The sequence below is a fragment of the Hypomesus nipponensis genome, chromosome 18, assembly GCF_054491055.1.
Source record: "Hypomesus nipponensis isolate SF chromosome 18, ASM5449105v1, whole genome shotgun sequence".
NCBI lineage: Eukaryota > Metazoa > Chordata > Actinopteri > Osmeriformes > Osmeridae > Hypomesus > Hypomesus nipponensis.
Window position 1 is genome coordinate 7,429,276 of NC_140378.1, and position 19,959 is coordinate 7,449,234.

Sequence of the window (19,959 nt, forward strand, 5' to 3'; positions counted from 1 at the left end):
AACCCTTTACCTCATGCTTTACGATTATATTGTGAAGGATAAATATTGGACACATTTTCTGTCTTCAAATGGCTTCATCATATCTCAGCATTGTGGGGGGATACTTTGGGGTGAGAGACAGATTGTAAATCACCAGATAACAATACTGTGATCCTGGACAAACAGAAGAGGACACTGGAGCTGCAAATGCAAGGGGAAGATAGACACAAGGCTCATGTGGGAGGCTGCTGTCTGAGGGCCCAGAGGAGTGTGTTATATCGCTCTAATCTAGCATCTAACATCTTGTAACACCATGTTGGAGGATAACAGATGAACATTTCCCAGTGCTGTTAGAATTGTGGATTTTTGGTCCTTGAGTGTCCTTGGTTGCACTTATCATAGAAACCACATGTGCAGCACTTTGGATGAAAGCATCTGCTAAATGAATACTTGTAAATGTAAGAAGAGCTGACTAACATACCCTTGTAACTGTAGGCTAACACAACAGTTGTCTTGAGGCATTCAGCTTGACATAAACTGCAGCTGTCAGCCTCTAGCTCTAAGTATATAGAATATCTTGTTTCAGTGTTCTTGTATACATACTCAGTCTTCTATGCGGAGTCTTTAGTATACCACTGAACAGTTGAACTGGTAACACCATTATTTGTGTGTCATTTCTAAACACTGTCATGCTGTTGGAGAGGAATGTTCAGAGATCAATGTAGATTATGTGAGCCAAGAGGAGGTCTTTTCTATGTGAGGAAGTTACAATTTCCTTTACAATCTGTCTTTTAGGAGTTTCGCATTAGACACAGATTGATATGGATTCACAGAGGCCCTAATGCAGTACTTAGATGTATTGTAGAGTGTATTCCTCTGCTGTGCTTCTGGTAACTACCAAGAGTACAGTACAATCTAGAAGAGCAAGATGTCCACTGTCTCACCAATTAGCATGCTGGCAGTTTTACACATTACATTACATTACATTACATTTAGTCATTTAGCAGATGCTCTTATCCAGAGCGACTTTCAGTAAGTACAGGGACATTCCCCCGAGGCAAGTAGGGTGAAGTGCCTTGACCAAGGACACAACGTCATTTGGCACAGCCGGGAATCGAACTGGCAACCTTCAGATTACTAGCCCGATTCCCTAACCGCTTAGCCTTCTGACTCCCTGCACATGTCCGAACATGACTACTCATGCAGACACAATCAAAGTAATACCCTTATTGCCATTTGTGGGTTGTTTCATAACTGTAGTCCGTCAAAAAATAACACAGCCCACTATTTCCAAAACAATGATTAAAACATAAAGAAAATAAGTGGTTTTATGTGGGTCGAAAATAATGCATGAGAGCCATTGATATTCTGCCCCTTCTCAGTCAGCTAAACCAATGTGCTGTTATTCCTATGTATGTGTGACTACCAATCACAGAACACAAGGTTTTGCTGCCACAGAAAATCTATATCTAAAATACATCTACAAAAAAAAGTGGAAATAGCTTTTCCTCTGGGTTACAGTGGGTTCATTTGTGTGTGACCTTTTAGTTGCAGTAGTTTTCTTTTATTGTTTATGACTAAAATTCGAATTTCTCTGAGATGTTGACGAGTTTAGCCCCCTAATACCATGGCAACCAAATACCACCACAGAAGAAGCCAAACTGTAATTTTAAGACTCACTCTCATTTTTTGTGTTCAACAACAACCAAAGATAAATATTTTCATTATCATTGCTCACAGGACCTTGTGGCCCGTGTCCAAACTAATTAAATTAATTACAATGATTAGGACGCAGGTTAGCAAGTCATGAATTACTGTCACAGCCTGTGTGTGCCTAACCACCAATCAGAGCTGAGGAGGAGGCCATGGCTTCTAAAACGGGCTGTGAGTGCGTCACTGAATGGTTATTAGGCACCTGCACTGTCAGTCACCCCCTGATTACAGTCAAACCCTTGTTTTCCGCTCATCAAATTAAAGTGAACCAGCTTAAGGCTTTCCGTAAGCTTGGTTTCTTTTATATGGAAATCTTTGTCTACCCCTGATTGTTCTTCATTGATGGCCCCAGGCCAAAGAAACAGCACACCATGAAGGATGCAGTGCAGCATGGATAATGACAACTGTGTGGTGAAGGGAGACGTTGTGGTTAGCTTTCACCTAAAAACATAACCTAAAAGGCAATATCACTAAGAGTCTGTCTATTCTGCTCTCTCTTTTAACATTCTGTCTGCTGTTATTCTGTTCCACCTCCCCATCACCAGCAGAGCTTGATATGAGACGCATGCAATGTAAAATCCAATGATGATCCAATTAAAATCTCAAATTCATTCCTTTCCATTACTAATGACGCATGGTTTAATGTAGTCCCTGTGATCGATAAAATAAATACAGTTATTTTAGATCATCAGAAGTTATTCCATCCCCCTCCCCAAGCACCAGGGAGTATGTGTTGCTCACAGTACACATATCAAGATCACAACTCCAAAACAGAGCCAAAAAAATACACAGGATCCCTCTTCTGTGCCCTTTGATTCTCCCCAGGGCTTTGACAGGTGGTGTGGTAGCCTCCAGTCACGGGAGCAAGCTTGTGCTCGGGGTTTTCAGTGCTCTGATGTGCCTTAAACACCTCCTTGGGGGAGCGTGTATCTATCGCAGAGGGGAGATACAATATGCGCTCCTCTGCTCGAGAGCTTTTTTTCAGCAGCAGATCAGTGCTGGGTCTGTCTCCTTCCTCTTTCCCTCTCTCTCTGCCTCTCTCCTTCTCTCTCTGTCCCTCTCCTTCCTCTTTCCCTCTCTTTCTGCCTCTCTCCTTCTCTCTCTGTCCCTCTCTCCTGAGCAGGGCTACGTGCTAGCACAGTGCTTGCCATGGGGTATGTTCTCCAGATTGGCTGTGAATCACTAATTGGGCTGCACATGGCAGATCTTCTGCAAAAGGACCCAGAGATTCTGGTCCAGACCATCACCATCACAGTTAAGTGGTGTTCATGCAGATGATCAGGATCTCCACCTCGAGCAATCTGTGAAAGAAAGGTTGTTGGAAGACACGAAGGTTTTGTGGTTGACTGTGGTCTGTGACACATCTTAACCAAGCTGACGTCTTCATGTGTCGGTTGGCTGCCTGAGGTCAATGGGTGTTCTCCATTGTTTAGGAGAGAGTATTGAGTAGAATATGACTCTTCAGTGTGCTTGGTTACAGACAGATCTATAAGAACTCACATGGTTACATTCATTTCACAAATAACTCAGTGTGTGTAGAGCATTGATCTATCAATCCCTTTTAGAGATCCTCAACAATACATTATCTTGTTTAACCACATGGACCTGAGGCAAGTGACTTAATCACATTTGCTATTCACTAGAGGTCTGTTAGCTTTAGATTTAAAATATATTCACTATGAGGGTGGACTTCTAACAAGAATGCACCATCTAAACATATTTTATTACTGATGTTGATACAATCAATAATCATTTGTTGTGTCTTCTAATAGCAAGAAATGTATGCTCACGTGACATTATATACATGGAAAAGATGATTTGTGGATTAGGTCATATTATATATAAAAATGTTTCCCCTACTGTAAATAAGATGTCCCTGTATATTTGGGTCTCTATAGGCTATAGGCACAGGTAGGTCCTTGTTTCTATATTTCTACATGTGCCGTAGTCTGTGTGTAGTCTTGTGAAGCCCTTCAAGAAAGTGGCACACAGGTAAACAATGCAGGATTTCACATCACAATTGAGTCCATTTCCCTCATTCATTCCGTTGTAGTGACCATTCACACCTCGCAACGGCCATCCAAACAATCGTTGTCTTTCAAATTCCCTCCGTCTCTCACCTCTCGCTATCGACTGTAAGAGGGTGTTGTTTCCAGAAATGGAATTGCTTCCAACACAACAGCTTTCTTCCTTCTCACCATCTCCCCCGTTACTTCTCTCTCTCTCTCTCTCTCTCTCTCTCTCTCTCTCTCTCTCTCTCTCTCTCTCTCTCTCTCTCTCTCTCTCTCTCTCTCTCTCTCTCTCTCTCTCTCTCTCTCTCTCTCTCTCTCTCTCTCTCTCTCTCTCTGCCTCTCTCATTCTCACTCAATTTTCCCACTCTTTCTCACTTTCTTCCTCTCTCTTACACACCCGCACACCAGCTCTTTTAAAAGTAGAAATATGTGGGTTCTGCCTGGAGCTACCTTACGTTGTAAGACCTGTGCTTACATTGACTCGGACAGAAATTGCAGAACAGAAAAAAGGCATATTTTCTCTGCTGTGGGTGGATTTAATAAATACTGAATACATATGAACAAGGAACATCCCGTGGGCAATTACTACTCTGCTATACCTCAACTGTGGTCCACCACACTGCGCTTGACTGCAGTCCAGAACCTCACTGTGCTGCACCACAGAGATAACAGGCACACTTTCATGAAGGTTTGATCATTCATAATGAACTGTTCCTTATTTGTCACATATTGTCCTTTGTACCCTTTTCTGCACTATTCTTGTCTCTTTATCTACACCATTCAGGGTACTTTCTTGTGTTTTCAAGACATTTGGTTTCTTTGTTGCGCTGTGCAAAGCCTTAGCCTCTGGAAATGTATTTTTCAGTCATACACATGTTTCAGGAGTCTCCTTCTATAAACGTCAGCTTGTACATTGGAATGGTGACACTTGTGTTCCCTCACCTTGTCCTTGTCTCCTCTGCTGTTACTCAGACAGACTGAGAATGACACCACTGGCCAATTCCCCATTCTATGCATCACTGCTCCATATTATGCCTCACCACTCCTCATCCCTTTAGCACTGGCACACCGTGACAGACAATAATTAGGCTAACACCCAAACACTCACCCTTACCTCACCTCCACACCCCGATCCCTGTGACTGCCTCTGGCACTGTTGTGGAATAGAACATGCCATATATGTCAACAAAGAGATCATTACAAAAATATATATATTACTGGACATATGTTCCGGGAAACAAAAGGCTTTTTTTCTTGGTCATTGAGCGGTGAGGAATCAGATTTAATTCCATGCCAAATACATCTTTAGTCTTGAGAACTAACTATTTGTAAGTAAATAACAAATGTGCCTCGTTTTCATGAACAATATCACAATTCTACTTCTCCACATTGCTAAAATAAGTTGAGAGCCCTCTCACATAGCTCAACTTGCATTGCATAATCATTATATAAGATATCTGTGTGTCTGTGTGCAGGAAGACTCATGGGTAAACCTCACACTACCCCACTCGTACCCTCCAACACTGCAATGATCCCATGACCCCATTTCTCTGGGCTGGCTAAACAATCACTTTTGGATTGAATCCTGTTAAAAGTGTCTCTGAGGGACGTGTGTGGGAGAACACTCTCTCATCCTCCTGAGGAACTGCCTGTCTGCCTGTATGTCTGTCTGTCCCCCCTCTAGACAGAGTGTTTGAAAGGATTTCAGCTGCAGACCTCACTAAAGGCCCCAGCGGGACAGAGGGGAAAGAGAGACAAAGAAGGAAATATCAAAGAAAGAGATGGGGGAGGGTGTTGGATAAAAAATGTGAAAACAGACTCCGGACTCCATTAATAGATTGTGTCAGCCACCTGAACCACTAAATTAAAATGATTAACATAACCAAGCACCTATCAAACACTGGTAGAAAGTTGGTCCTTGTGTGAAGACACACTGGTAAACACTGTTATCACTGTGGACACATAGACAACAAGTCTATGTCTTGTTTGGAAGTAAATTGGATTCAGCTGGATGCAGCACCGGAAGGCTCTGGTTTGCTTATGGTCTGTGTATGCACATAATGTACAAAATGTGGATGGATTAGACTGTTTTTGTTATCAGTGGTAGAACATTTGAGGTGAAACAAGCTTTTTTTAAATGTGGTCCTCAAAATAGGAAAGGAAATACTTGATTTAAAGACACAGTATTTTCCTTCTGAGCATTGAGAATGTAATTGACACTCCTTTGATGGTGACTTTACGACCTGCATTAATGACATGTCAGGACTCCTCACACCTGAAGACTGCTGTAATTGAACTGCTTATGAGTGGGAGATCCCCCACTATAAATATATGTGCTACAGCAAAGCCATTACTACATCTAATTAAAATGATCTTGTACAGGGAGAGACAATGATCCATAATACATCATAAATCAGTATTAATGGGAAATTCTAGGGAGGGGGGGGGGGGAATTAGAATGACCTTGTCAGTAGACACAACTACAATACAGTATTGGACAATTTTATAATATTGACTGTTACTACTTCCAATTGATTTGTCATAATTTCATGACATTTTGACTATAATTGGATACCCAATCAAGCGAACATTTTGTATTCATTCTAAGATATATATATTTTTTTTTTGTGGCTAGCAGCTGTTAAGTTAACGTATTCTGTTTTTCTGAACATTCATGTGAAAAGTGGCAGATTGGGCGAAATCTAGAATGACTTCAGTATGTGGAGGCCATCTATAAATGTGGCGGATCATAATATATTGTGGTCTGTTACTATGGAGGATCTCCAGTATGCAAATGACTGTCATCTGTCAAAGACATATTGTAGATGGGAAGATAGCATGGGAAGGATCAAATGAAATGAGGGATGTTAGAAAAGAGGGATAAAGCTAGTCAATATGGACAAGGATGTACAATATGGTAAGAGCGACATTAGTAATGTATTTAATTCACAAAGCTGAGACATTGTAGTAAGTTGCAACGGTACTGCAGGCTTTACATTGTAGATACATGCGCTCTGCAAAGCATGTCAGTGTTGTTAACCGAATGGAACTTGATGTATTCGTTGTGGCAGTAGTGTCACGCAGTCCTCCAAAAGTCCAAAAGATTGTGTGAAGAACTATTGGCAATGCAAATATGATTTTCTTATTTTGTGCTGTACATTTACACTCATGAACTGTTCAATTAAAATGTTTGCACAGACACTAGTTGAAGTCATTTTTGTCATAACTGCCTGTCAGAGCTGAGTGATGCATTGTAGAGTACAATATATCAAACCTCTTCCGTAAGTGACTAAACAGAAAAGGAAATTATACTTACTGTGTTTGCGGATGAATTTCTCAACTGCCGCATCTAATTTGTGGAAGAAGCCAAAAATCTCAAAACCAGGAGAAGTCTTTTCTTCTGCCTTGCTGCCTCGCACAGCAACTCTGCCTCCTCTGAGCAGGCACTGGCACAAGGCTTGTGGAGTACTAGCAGGTTATTTGATGATCATGAGCAACAGGCTACAGTCTCCCTCCCCTTCCCCTCGCTCTCTCAACCCCTCCCTCCCCCTCCATTCCTCTCCCCTTCCCTGCACATCAACAGCTCCAAGCTGTGACATCAGAGGTGGGAGGTGCCATTATTTTGAGAGCTTTGGAGAGAAATCCATAGCAACCAGCATCTAGCAAGCATAGGGTCTCCCCCCCCTTGAAACTGAAACAATCCCTGTCTATTTTGACCGTAGACTTCCACACCTGTTTGTGTTAGTCCATGATGTGCTTTGGTTGAGTGTGGGTTTTCTCATGCTTGTGTTCCACGCAGCCTCAGTTCATCATTGTGTCCCAAATTAGACAGTAGGTGTGAACTGTGAAGATGAGCCTCTGGAAGGTAAGTCGACCATAACCACAGCTCATCAAACCTGTCTCACTCATCATTACTTGCTATTGTACATTGACTGGATTTTGCTCTTGTTAGTCATCCTCTTCACTTATCTATAGGATAGAATACATTTACTGTGACAATCAGCAAGTGAGCGCTTGTAATTGTTCATTGTCATTGTAAAAATTAAACAATTAACACATTTGGATGCAAATGAATCAACATGTAATTACAAAGACGTGTAACTGAGTCAAACACAGTGTGTCTAAAATATTTGAGCAATTTGACCACTAAACTTGTCCTTGCTATGTGTGCTATGATTGTTCTCTGCCCATGTTAGAGTCTATTATCTCTTTATTGATCTACCTGTCGCAAATAGAGAGAACCTAAGTCAGCCCATTGGAAAAGTCAATTTCAGTCAATTAGCTTCACTTCAATGCTAACAAGTTCCATAATGACAAATCAAAGAGCAGGCATCTGAGGTCAGGCAAAACAGATTCTGATCTGTATCTTTTTCTTTTTCTTACTGTCTTTATCACCTTCACAGGATGTGACACTACTTTGTGTAATCTTATAAAAGGAAAAAAGGATGTACATCATTTCATTGTGACTGCACAGTAGATAATGGTATTCAATGGTTTCACGAATAAGATTTACCACAGGACAAAATGATCAACTCAATAATATAGAAAGCATAATACTATGACTTACATTATGTTACAATTGATTTCTTTTTAAATATTCAGTCCAAAGACAACTGTCATATTGAGTGGACGCAAGATATGAATCTTAAAAATTCCACCATGATTCCTTCCAAAAAAAGGGAAATTTGTAAATGCGTAGTGGCTCATGGCTCATATTAGGTATGTATAATTGCAACCGACATGTGTTTTTCTCTGCGGTGCTTATCTTACCTATACTTTATATCTTTATATAGCTCTTTATATATCAGTCTTTTATCTAAATCTGATTCCAAATGTTGTGAACTTAGAGTTAGAGGTATGACTTCTGGATATGATAAGGTTTATGGCAAAGAGAAAAAGGGATAAGGCCTTTGGTTGGGTTAAGGTTGGGGCCAAAGTACAGCTAGAGTATATAAACAAATCATGGAATGTGGAAATCTTTCAGTATGCTCATACAGTTTGAAGCTTCGTTATTTAGCTCCCTTCTTGTTTCGATAGATATCTAATTATAATCCAGCAGTTCAGGCAAGAGTGAGACAAATGCTTCTCTCCACGTTCAAGACTCTGAAGTTAATCCACGATACAGTCGATATGCAAAACTGATTAAACTGTCAGCTTTACATCTATTGAAGTGTGAAGAGACATTCCCCAAGGATTGGAGGACAGTAATCCCTCACTAGGCACTCACAGTGGACGACCAAGGTGTTTCCTGAGCAGGGGCAACTGTTGACCTCTGGTGGTGAACTGACTGGTGGGTTCAACACAGCTTTGCTCTAGCCTACTCTGCCCTTCAGATGCAGGGGAGGAATACGAGTCTGCCGCTTTTAATGTCAGCAGCCTGGGTTTGATGGGACTTTCCATTGATCTGACAGAAACAACTTCCCCAACACACACACACACTGACCATCTGAGATGTGACCCTGAAATTATAACTCCTTGAGATTTGCATATCTAGTTCAAGTGAAGTTCAAGTCTTTTATTGTCAAATGCACAGAACAACACAGGGTCAGACTAGGAACTGAAATTCTTAGGACAAGACAATGCAAAGCAACTTGGCATAACATAACATAAATACACAGATCATAGATTACATCTATGATAAACTAAAATATAGTACACCTCCTAATATACAAATGATATACAATATTCAATACAGTATACTAAACCTATAAATACACATAATATTCACATAATAACCTATACTAACCTTATAAACCTGTGCTAACCTAAGACAAGTAAAGTACAAAAGTACTATATTGCTGATAGTGAACCAGTAGCTGAAAGTGACAGTGTGTAAATTGACTAGTGAGAAGTGTATCAGTGTCTATATCAATGTCCATTCAGAAGCCTGATGGCCCTTGGAAGGAAACTGTTGTCCAGTCTGCGTGTGCGAGACCGAACGCTTCGGTATCGCCTGCCAGAAGGCATCTATTGAGAAAGGTTGTCCAGTGCACTCTTTAGACTTTGTGTTTAGCCATTCAGATTTGATTGAAATGGATAATAGAGGTATTCTAACCAACGGTCAAGGATAATAAACCTCCGCAGATGAATAAAGAAATCAGGCAGCAGGAAAACAATCAGTGACCGTTCATCAGGGCAGTTGGCCTTGGATTACAGGCTGGGCAAACAAACACAACCTTGAAAACACAACACAAACATTTACTTTTCTTAGCTAAGATAAATTGTCTCTTACTGGAACAATTACATGTGCAAAAGTCATCAGGCCCTGTTCCCTACTTACTACTGTATCTACATCATGTTAAGCCTAATTAAACACATTTCATCAGCAATGTTTCTATATTGCTCATGTTGCAAATTTTTGTAGCAGTTGTACATAAACATCAGTGACACAGTAATACAATAATCTTAGGAGATAATAAAATACAGTCCCACAATATCAAGAAATATATGTTTTCTGATGTGTGCAATTATTTCTTGAAATTGAATACACTCAATCAAATAATACGACACTCCATCTGTACAGGAAATACATGTATTAATAGACCTACATCTTAAATATGAGAGACCCTTTGTCTTTGCAGGGTTTATTCCTCTGAAATGAGCTTTTGACTCTCAGAGCAGGAATCGCTTTAGTAGGTACAGAAGGGAGTGGAGTGAACATAAATTGCAAATCCGGTTTCTATTTCCTTTTATTCATCAGTATCTCATCAAAACCTTTTTCAAATGATAGCTGCTGCCATACTGAAGCTCTGAGAAGATGAACAATAACGCACTGATAACAGCTTCAGTCTCATTGCTCTAAGTAGTGTTTGTATGCTGCTCTCACTTGGGGAGATAGCTTCAGCACCATACATGTGACACAGTGTGGAAACGTGTGGGAGGTGGCGGTGACCTCAGACTATTTCAGAGAGTTCTCAAGTCTCAGATACCAGAAGGATTCCACAGAGAAAAACAATCGGATTGCGTATTTTACTTTAGTTTGTTGAAGCTTGTTTCTTCCGGTAGTTCTGTGGGACTAATACACTTGCATTTGAACGTGTGTGCAGCCCGTTAAACGTCATTGCAAACCGGAATCAGGAGCAACTTTACACACAGCTCGGTGTGGTTTTGGTATTCTACTCATCTTTACTAATGCCTCATTAAATGTTTGGCCATCCACCTGGATGTCCTGAAATTCGTCTCTGCCAGTGGTACTTTAAACAGTTTTTTATGCAGAAAAAACAACCCATCTGTTGTGTGAAATGACCCATCTTGTTGCAAGAGAGTTTATCCGAACTATGAACATCATTCACTACCTCCTAAAGGGCTGGCTACTATGAATTACAAATATAAACTCTGTGGAGTTTAAAGAAACACATTTTAAATCAAGTGTGTCAGATTACTGTCGCATCATTGCTTTTTTGGTACTCAGGAGTGATCCTAGATCCAAACTTTTACATTTCCTGCATATTTCTCTACCTTGTCGTTTTACTTTCATCAGCATGTTTGTGTGCTGTGAATGGAGAGCCTGACACAGAAGATGATCAGACACTGATCTTTTCCAATCCCATCAAACACAAGGGAACCAATTTGGTTTGATTTATGCCATGAAAAGAATACAGAATAAAGAATGGACCATTCACTTCAAGCAAGATTTAATAGATTCAATAGAAAGCATTCCTGCAGATTTTGCTGTGAGCATTTTGCTGTCACAATAAGACAAACTACTCTGGAACATATTGAAATAATTCGTAACTGTGATGGTTGATTATGGACCAATGAGAGGGGAAGAGAGGCCACTAGAATAGAAAACAAAACACCTCAGCTGATGACCCAGCCACTGCAGAGACTCTCCTGAAACATTCTGAGTTATCTAGTTATTGTGAATATGCATTATGCATGACAGGAAACCATACTTGGGCCCCATTTGAAATTTGGTTAGCTGTAATTTTGAGGCACACAAAAGCATCAATCACCTTAATGTGAAAAAGTGAGAGAAAATACCAGGGAATCTCTATCCATCCCCTTTCTCACAATAACCCAAGGACCACTTGATCTATTCTGATTGCTTGATGCTCTGTCGTGTGCTGACACGGAAATGGAGAAAACAAAGTCAGGAAATACAGAAAACTTCCAAGAATGATTTGAGTAGAAACCAGCGATCAGTCAAGCCGTCCAATACAAAACATTGTCTGAAGCAACGCATACATACAGACACATGCACACATAGACATCCGTGCGCCTGGTGTTGGCTTCATAGATGGATAGCTTTTCTGTCTCCTCACCCAGATGACTTGTGTTCTTCGAGGCAGGTATGTGATGCTCAGAAGGGGAAGAGGAGGAGTTTGACCGTAGGGCTCTGATGGTCTCTTCAAGGAAAATCAATGAAGCTGCTCGCAGGTTCAGTCGCAGTGGACAGTAAAGACAAATAACTGCAGAAAAACTGCAATACTTTGGCAGAACCATGCCAAACAAGCAGAAACACTCAGGTTTACCACTTAGTGCACCAAAACCTCACTAAGCAGATTTCAGATGTTCGTGTGAATCAAATGTTTGGTTGTAAATGTCACAGATGCCAGTTGGCCAGTCTATGTTGTCTATTATTTTAGTTTGGTTTTGACTATTGTTTGCAGTGGTGTTTTCAAATTGGTTGCTGTGGTATTTTCATGTAGGGGGGGGGACTCCCCAGCTGACAGGGACGCAGACCATCACTCCTAAATGAATCTCAACTGATTGGTTGGCCAATGAGAGGAACTTCTTCAAAAAGGAGTGGGGACTGAACAGAAGGGAGGATTCTACAGGGACACATGCAAGAGCACAGAGAGAAGCGACGACCGGTATTCCGCTACTCCCATTCAGACTTCGGAGGCACAACCACGGCTCGACTACTGAGCGTAAAGGGAAGTACTTGAATCTCTCCTGCAAAATTACTTTCACCGTGCGCAACCAGAGTAGCCAATTATTATTATTATCTTCCAGGCAGGCTCGCTCTACATACTTCAAGCGGTGGTCCAAGGGAAGAAAGGAGCGGTACTGTGCGGAGCCGACGGCGGTCCAAGACCGGAGTGGACATATGCCAATGCAGCCGTGGGCTACAAGACATTTCCTGGTTTTAAAGGACAGAGATATTGTGTTTTTAGTATTTGGACATTTTATCCTTCATTATATCAATAAAGAACATTTACTGCATCTGTCTCTCGGCTGTGTGACTGTGGCCCAAAGATAACACCTCCTTTAACCGTGTCACTAGTGTGACATAAACTGGATGTCGCCTTAGACTCCTATTTCCTAAACTGGACCAGCTTTCTGAGGAAAACAAGCTTGTGTTCGTTTTTGTCCTCCTCTGGCCCTTCAATGTCCATGTGAATCAATCAGTAAAAAAATGATTTATCTCAAGTTTGGCCTCTGCAGAACAAGATTAGTTAGTGTCATTTAGATGTACATTTTCAGCTTGGATCTGAATGCAACATGTCCAGATCTATATTTCAAAAGAAAATGAGAAAACAGGAGTTGATCCTGTCCATCTGTAGATGACAGGTTAATTATGTTTCTGTTCCATTACCCGCCATTGCTGGTTTGAAACCTAATAGAACAACACTGGTTTAGTTTCAAGTCAAACCCAGACACGGATGCTGCAGGTTTCCTTTCAACTACACGAACACATCAATGTTGTATATTTTAACATTAACAATATTGAAGTTCTCTCGGCACAACATTGTATGTAATTTGAGGTTATTTGTTTGAGAGGAATAAGACAGCAAGGAGACAGGAAAGAAAACATGTGGGAATATACTCCTATTACTTGCCTGGTCAACAGGCCTTTTCAGCAGCAGAGATTGTAAACATGTGGTGGATTATTGAAAAGGAATGGCTCTATGCTCAGCCAGTATTGATATGGGCCCTTATCTTCACAGAGCCATGTGTGGTATTTTGTCAGTCACTGGAACAAGCCTTCATCTGTTATTACGAAACAAGAGGAGGTTTTCCAATTCTGGTCTGAGCAAAAGGTCGACAAGATATAGATCTTATCGACAACTTGTCAAGGTGAACTAGTCTCCGTTTACAGCTTTCTTTTCATAGTCTGTTTTCTGCTTTTAAGCAGTTTTTTCCAAATACACAAAACTATACATCAACTGTGTCTTTGATGATAACATTTCTGATTCTGTCCTTTCACAGAGAGTCAAAACAGGCCTGCAGCTAATTGCCATGTCTTTAATCAAACCATGAATTTAGTTAATTTAGCAGAGCAAACATTGTCCAAAAACACATATTATCATAAAACAAATGTATGGCAGCTTACAGTGTATTTGATGAAATCATTACATTAGTAGAAACCAAGTTCCAACCGACAACTTCAACTAAATTTGATGTTTATTCAATGATGAATATGGAGGAGAAATAGAGCTTCAGTGTCAGTAATCAACAACAACGAACGAATCATAATTCTGTATCTCTTAATCTCTGTCATATTCATAAACTGTGTATAATGAGTTATGTGTAAGGATGTATCATATCACCATGTCACCATTTGACCTTTTAGGAATCCCTTTCGGTATACAAAAAAAAAAAATGTCAAGTACATTATTACTTTCCTTTTCAGTAAATGTGTTCCTCAAGAATAACACAAAAGCATAAAATTACAGAGTTGACAGCTTCCTGAAATTCATTCAAATCATCAACATATGTTCGATCCCTACGGACCCATTCCATGGGGACATCAAACCAGTTCAGCTTCCCCTTCTGAATTTCAACTCAGAGGTTCCAAGAGAGCAAAATAGCGTGTTAATAACAATTAGTTCTGCAGATTTTAAGGTGACAGCCAAGCCCTTATTTCCCTTTCTGTGCTCCTCTCGATTCAAATTAATGATTGGATAATTTAACCCTCAAATCTTTCTCATCCTTCACCCTTCAAATGCTAAATTGCAGATCAGAAGGAAGGACTCAAGATTAATAAATGTAGCATACATAGATGGTACTTGGACATAGTTAAACAAAACATAGTTAGCATGGTAATGATACATCTTGACTAGAAGCACATCTTTTATTGTTGGAATGGCTATGGATCCTTCCAGAAATAGCTCAATGTGGGGTCATGACATGAGGAAATGTAGCAGCAGGATGATTTTCAGATTGAGCACAAGGTTGTTAATTGCGTTGTTGTCATGGACAAGAAGCTGGTCTGCCCCCTCTTCCTCTTTAAGTACGATATTATAGCTTGACCCTGATACTCTCTGTTTTCTACAGCATGTTATTATTAGCACTCTGCTAAAATACGCTGCTCATGCCCAGCCTCTACGTTAGCAAACCACACATAACAAAACTATTGAATATGTCCATCCCAATGGTCTTGTATTGTACTTTTGTTATTTACTGTACCAAACAGTAAGCATGTCAGTTTGATACAGTATATATCTGTACAGTGTTTGGAGTAGAAGTTCTTTGAATAACATCATTCTTATCTCATTCTTTCAATAGGATTACAAACTGTGAATACCAAACTATGAACCAGTACTATATTGCTCAAATGACTTTCCAGGGCCTGTAAACGTCATTCAGTTGAGTATTCTGTCTGGGTCATTTCCCCTGCTCTTTCAGCCTTTTGCTGTCTTTCAGCGCTGGAGTTTTTGAGAATCTGCCGAGTCGCTCTCCAGCAAGGCTGAAAGATGTCTCCTTCTGGTGAGGAGGTCAGTGAGTTGACGGCCCACTCCCAAACAAACTTGAGAGGCTCCTATGAAGATCCGGTGATTACTGTTCCAAGTAGCCCCAAGTTCAAGGCTTTCAAGTGCCCTTGACATTCTCCAATGCTTGATTGCCCCTCTGTAAGCTTTATATGGTTGATTCTACCTCAGTTTTATTTCTATTGCCTTACTGTTGTTGGGCAGTTACAATTATAAGAGTAACTCCCCACCTCCATCAGAGACACTGACTGTCTCTCCACCTTCAAGAAAAGGCTCAAGACGCACTTATTCCGGGAGTACAACGGTACTTAGGAATGGTTTGCTGGACCCAATTTTAACTTCCTCAAGGATCACACTGACTATTGCTTAGAGACTTGTTGCTCTTGTCGGTTAGTGGTAACTGATTTAAATTTGGTTTTAGATGTTAAAGTTAGCAAAGGGGGTGCTCAAACAACCCTTAGCACTATACATTTACATTTATGCATTTAGCAGACGCTTTTATCCTGTATCCTGTATCCAATGCTGTATCCATTACAAGTCAACTCTGGAGATCAGAACACTGTCAACATATACTACTGTAAGACATCTCTCAGAAGGGGAAAGAAGGGTGACCTTGCAGCAATTCAAACAGCTGCTTGATAAACAGCTTGTTTGTGTAATGAGATACAGGTCTGTTAGGATGAGACACAAATGTGTAACTCTGCATGTCTCTCTTTAATTCGCTTGGCGTTCCCCAGAGGAAACCAAAAGCAAATCCAAATCTCAAACAGGCAAACAAAGGTGCAAGATTTGCAATTCCAATGTAATTTCGATGCCATTGTTAGTGTTGATAGGGGATAGGGCTGTTGATAGCCCAGTGTTGCACTTGGAGCTGCTTAACTGGGAATCTGGCTCTGAGATAATGGAAATAAATTGTGAAACAACTCTTTGGAAAATGTCTGGGATAAGATAGAGTGTTACTATCTGGTGCATGATATTACAAAGGGTAATACATATACTATACAATAATCTGATTGAATTATTAAATCTGCATCTATATCACAAATGAATATGGATCATCAGCAATTCAGTTAAGTTCTTCTATTCACATTAAGCCATACGTTAAGCCATGCTGTGTAGCATGCAGTGCTATGGGAAGTGTTAAAGGGAAACATGGGTAAACAAACTCAATTAACCAAGTGAAATCCATGCATTCTTAATAAGAAACAATATGTGATTATGTCTAAAGAAAGATGTAAATCACCTTTCGTTTTTAAGTTTAAAGGAGTTTCTATGGATATCATAGTGTTGCTATGTGACAACACTGAGAGATTAAGTGGAGGGCTAAAAAAAATATTTCCGATGTTCACGCAAATCCCAAAATGTAAGTAGACTCTAACAATTTCTTTATTCTAGTTGACCAGGAACTGCAATGTAAGATCACTTTATCTTCAAAGCTAGTTGACTACATAGGCCATCATTTAATTATTTATAACAGATTTTGACATGACTATGTATTTCATGCTGGCTATACAGTTAATTTAATGCCCTGCGTGGTTACTATGGTAACGTTGTTTTACGTATATGAAATATATAATGATTAATGAAAAATAAGTAAGGTTAATAAGCCTTCTGTATTTATGTTTGCTCTATGATCATCTGCATCCAATCATTCTACTGTAATTCAGTTTGCAGCATTATACCAATCTACATGTCTTGGTAGAAATAAACCTTATCATGCTACTGCCCTTCTTTTCAATTATGCTTATTAGGTGATTCCAGACATTGAAACCACGTGGTTCACACTATGTAAAGAGTTAAACCAGATAGTAACTGTAATTACAGACATTACATATCTTTGAAATATATCTTTGAAATGGCTCATATCCAATTGATCAAATTCAAACCAATTAATTGGGCAACAGTCAGATATCTGAAAATCTTATAATAGTTCAAGTAACATTAACCAATTGATTTGGAGATCATTAATTCATGAATTGTTGTCTTAATTTACTGTAATGTATTAAATCAAGGTTGATAAAATAAGTCTCTGTTGCAGCCTCTTTAGCTGACACTGGATGTATTGTAGTTAAATACCTTTAGCCTACAGCTTGCAAAGGATAGAATAAATTTGAACATTTGCATAATGTGCATAAACAAAATGGTATGTGCATGTTCGACGTGATACAAAATTAGCAATTAAAAGTATCAAACAGACCAAGATGTACTCTTGTGCCACCGGCGAGTCTAGAAGTCTTCCGTCTGTTGTCCAAGTAACTTAGCTGCCAGGGTAACGCTCAGCAGGCCTGTTGATCAGCATGGCCGTGATTACTGCTATGCTAAACAGCAGTTCCCTCCTCAACACAATCTGTGCACGTCTCTCTCTCTCCCTGTCACACACACCTTCTTTCTGAGCATGTTACATGGCTACTGTCGTTTTTTATGTCTTTATGTTTTACGAGACATCAATTGGCTTTCTCGTACAATTTACCTGAAATTAATCTGATGATGCAGGTTTTCCCTCTCAATTACAGGGTTCAATATCTGCACTTTTCAAACCTCCATTTGATGTGCTGGTTACAGCCTGTGACCAAGCTCCCATGCAGAGTAAAGGTCTGAAGGTTTGACTTTTCCTTTCACTGCACTGAGGGAAAAAAGTCATGACCATCATTAAAACCTGATAGCTTGTTGTGTGCAGGGTTATTCACACCAGCACGCTCTCACACTAGCACAGTGGCAGTTTCTGCCTGTAAATTGCTTCTTGGACTCAACGTGTGCAGGGTAAAAAACAGGAGGCCTTTGGTGACTGCTCTCATCTTGGCAGATGGATTTTCTTCACTTTAATAAAGACAGGAACAGACACAATATGGACCTTTAAGGCTGAGCCAACTTGGCACAGCATTGTATGAATATGAGACGAAAAAAAGAAAAAGAAAAATGGTGGTTTCACTATTTGTCTGTCCTGCTCTCAGAATCCCCACAGCAGGAGGAAGACAACCCTAATGATGCTGTTCTCGAGTGTGACCACATGATTCTTCCAGTTGATTTGTAAATCCAGCAATTAACAACGTGAAGAGAGTGATTAAAACACAATGAGGAGGCGTGTAATTATGTTTCATCAGAGTTCTTGACTACAATCGTGATAAAGCCTAAGCAGGCCAGCAAGGTTGGGACCCACTGAGAGTCAGGGCTGAAAAGTCAATATGATGTCAATAAAGCCTCAGAATAAGACTGCAGATCCAAGGATCAGACAATGTCAGGAAAATACATCATTACGAAGTTTAGACAACTGACTTGAGCCCACTGGGTAAATGTCATTTGATTTCTCAATCATATACAAATATTTCAGTAGTTGACGTCACAGGTTGAATTGTCTTTGGAAGCTGTGGAGAGATGAGCTTTTCTCACGGTACGTTGGAGAGTGTGTGCTTTCTGCTGCTTTGGACAGATGCATGTCCAGAAGTAGCAGTTCCCTCAATCTTTAAAGAGCATCTTGTTTTGCTCAAGTCAACCAAGAAACCATGAAGAGTCAATCAATCCCCCATCAATTACAGATGAATTTCCACTTTTCTTCTTCAGTTCACACCACCTGGGTACCTGTGGTGGGGTGTGTGTGTTTGCGTACAACCCATCATGATTTCACATAAGAGAGAAACCATGGAGAGAGACAGCGAGAAAATAATGTAGGAAAGAAATAGCCCACGTAGAACAGCTATCATTATCAGGACGGGGAAAACACTTGTAGATGAATGGTTGGAATAAGAGGGGCAGCTGACTGTTGTCACTTCCATTTCCTCCTACAGAACCCTGCCCCAGGCTGAGTGCATCAGAAATCTGAGACTATCAGGATGCTAGTTTCTATAATTTAACTTACTGGGTACTTAGTGCTACTACTCTGCCTGACACCACTATCCCAATTGCCACAATTAGGGCTGGAGGGAGAACAAAGCCATTTTGGATGTGCAAATACAGAACATCCACCCCTGTCTGGCACCGTGGCATCTGATCAACCTCAGAGGACTGAACCCTGCCAGGAATGACAGACGCTCCTGATGTTCACCATCCATCCAGAAGACAAGCAGCTCCACAACACTGGCTGCTGCAGCCAGGGGGCGCTGTTCTACCTCTGCTTCTAGGCACTACCCACAGACCTCTGGCTGAATGCCAGGAGGAACTGATAGCTATTTTGAGGTGGATTTTGCTACTGAGTCGAAGAGGAATGGTGTGTTTGTGTGTTACATTGTTTGTCAACCATTTTTGGAACAGAAGTACTATGTTCAAAGGTATTTCACACATGTGTCTATGAATGATTTCCTACACAGGAACAGCAGAGGCTGTTTTTACAGTTGTGCTTACTGTCACTTCACATGCTAAAAATGGACTGTAACTGGACAGAAGCATTATGTAAAAGCCCTACCTCACAGGAGAGATTGACTACAGAATTGAACTAAGTGGCATCGCGGTGGGCGGCTGCATTAGTTTTTACAGTGGGAGGCTATTGTTCTGGCTCTTGTAATGAGCTGAGCTCAGAGATTGGGGGCATATCAGAGCTGATGCCAACTGTAACCTGTGAGGGAAAGAAACTCCCCTGAATTATTATGATTCATGCCCAGTGTGCA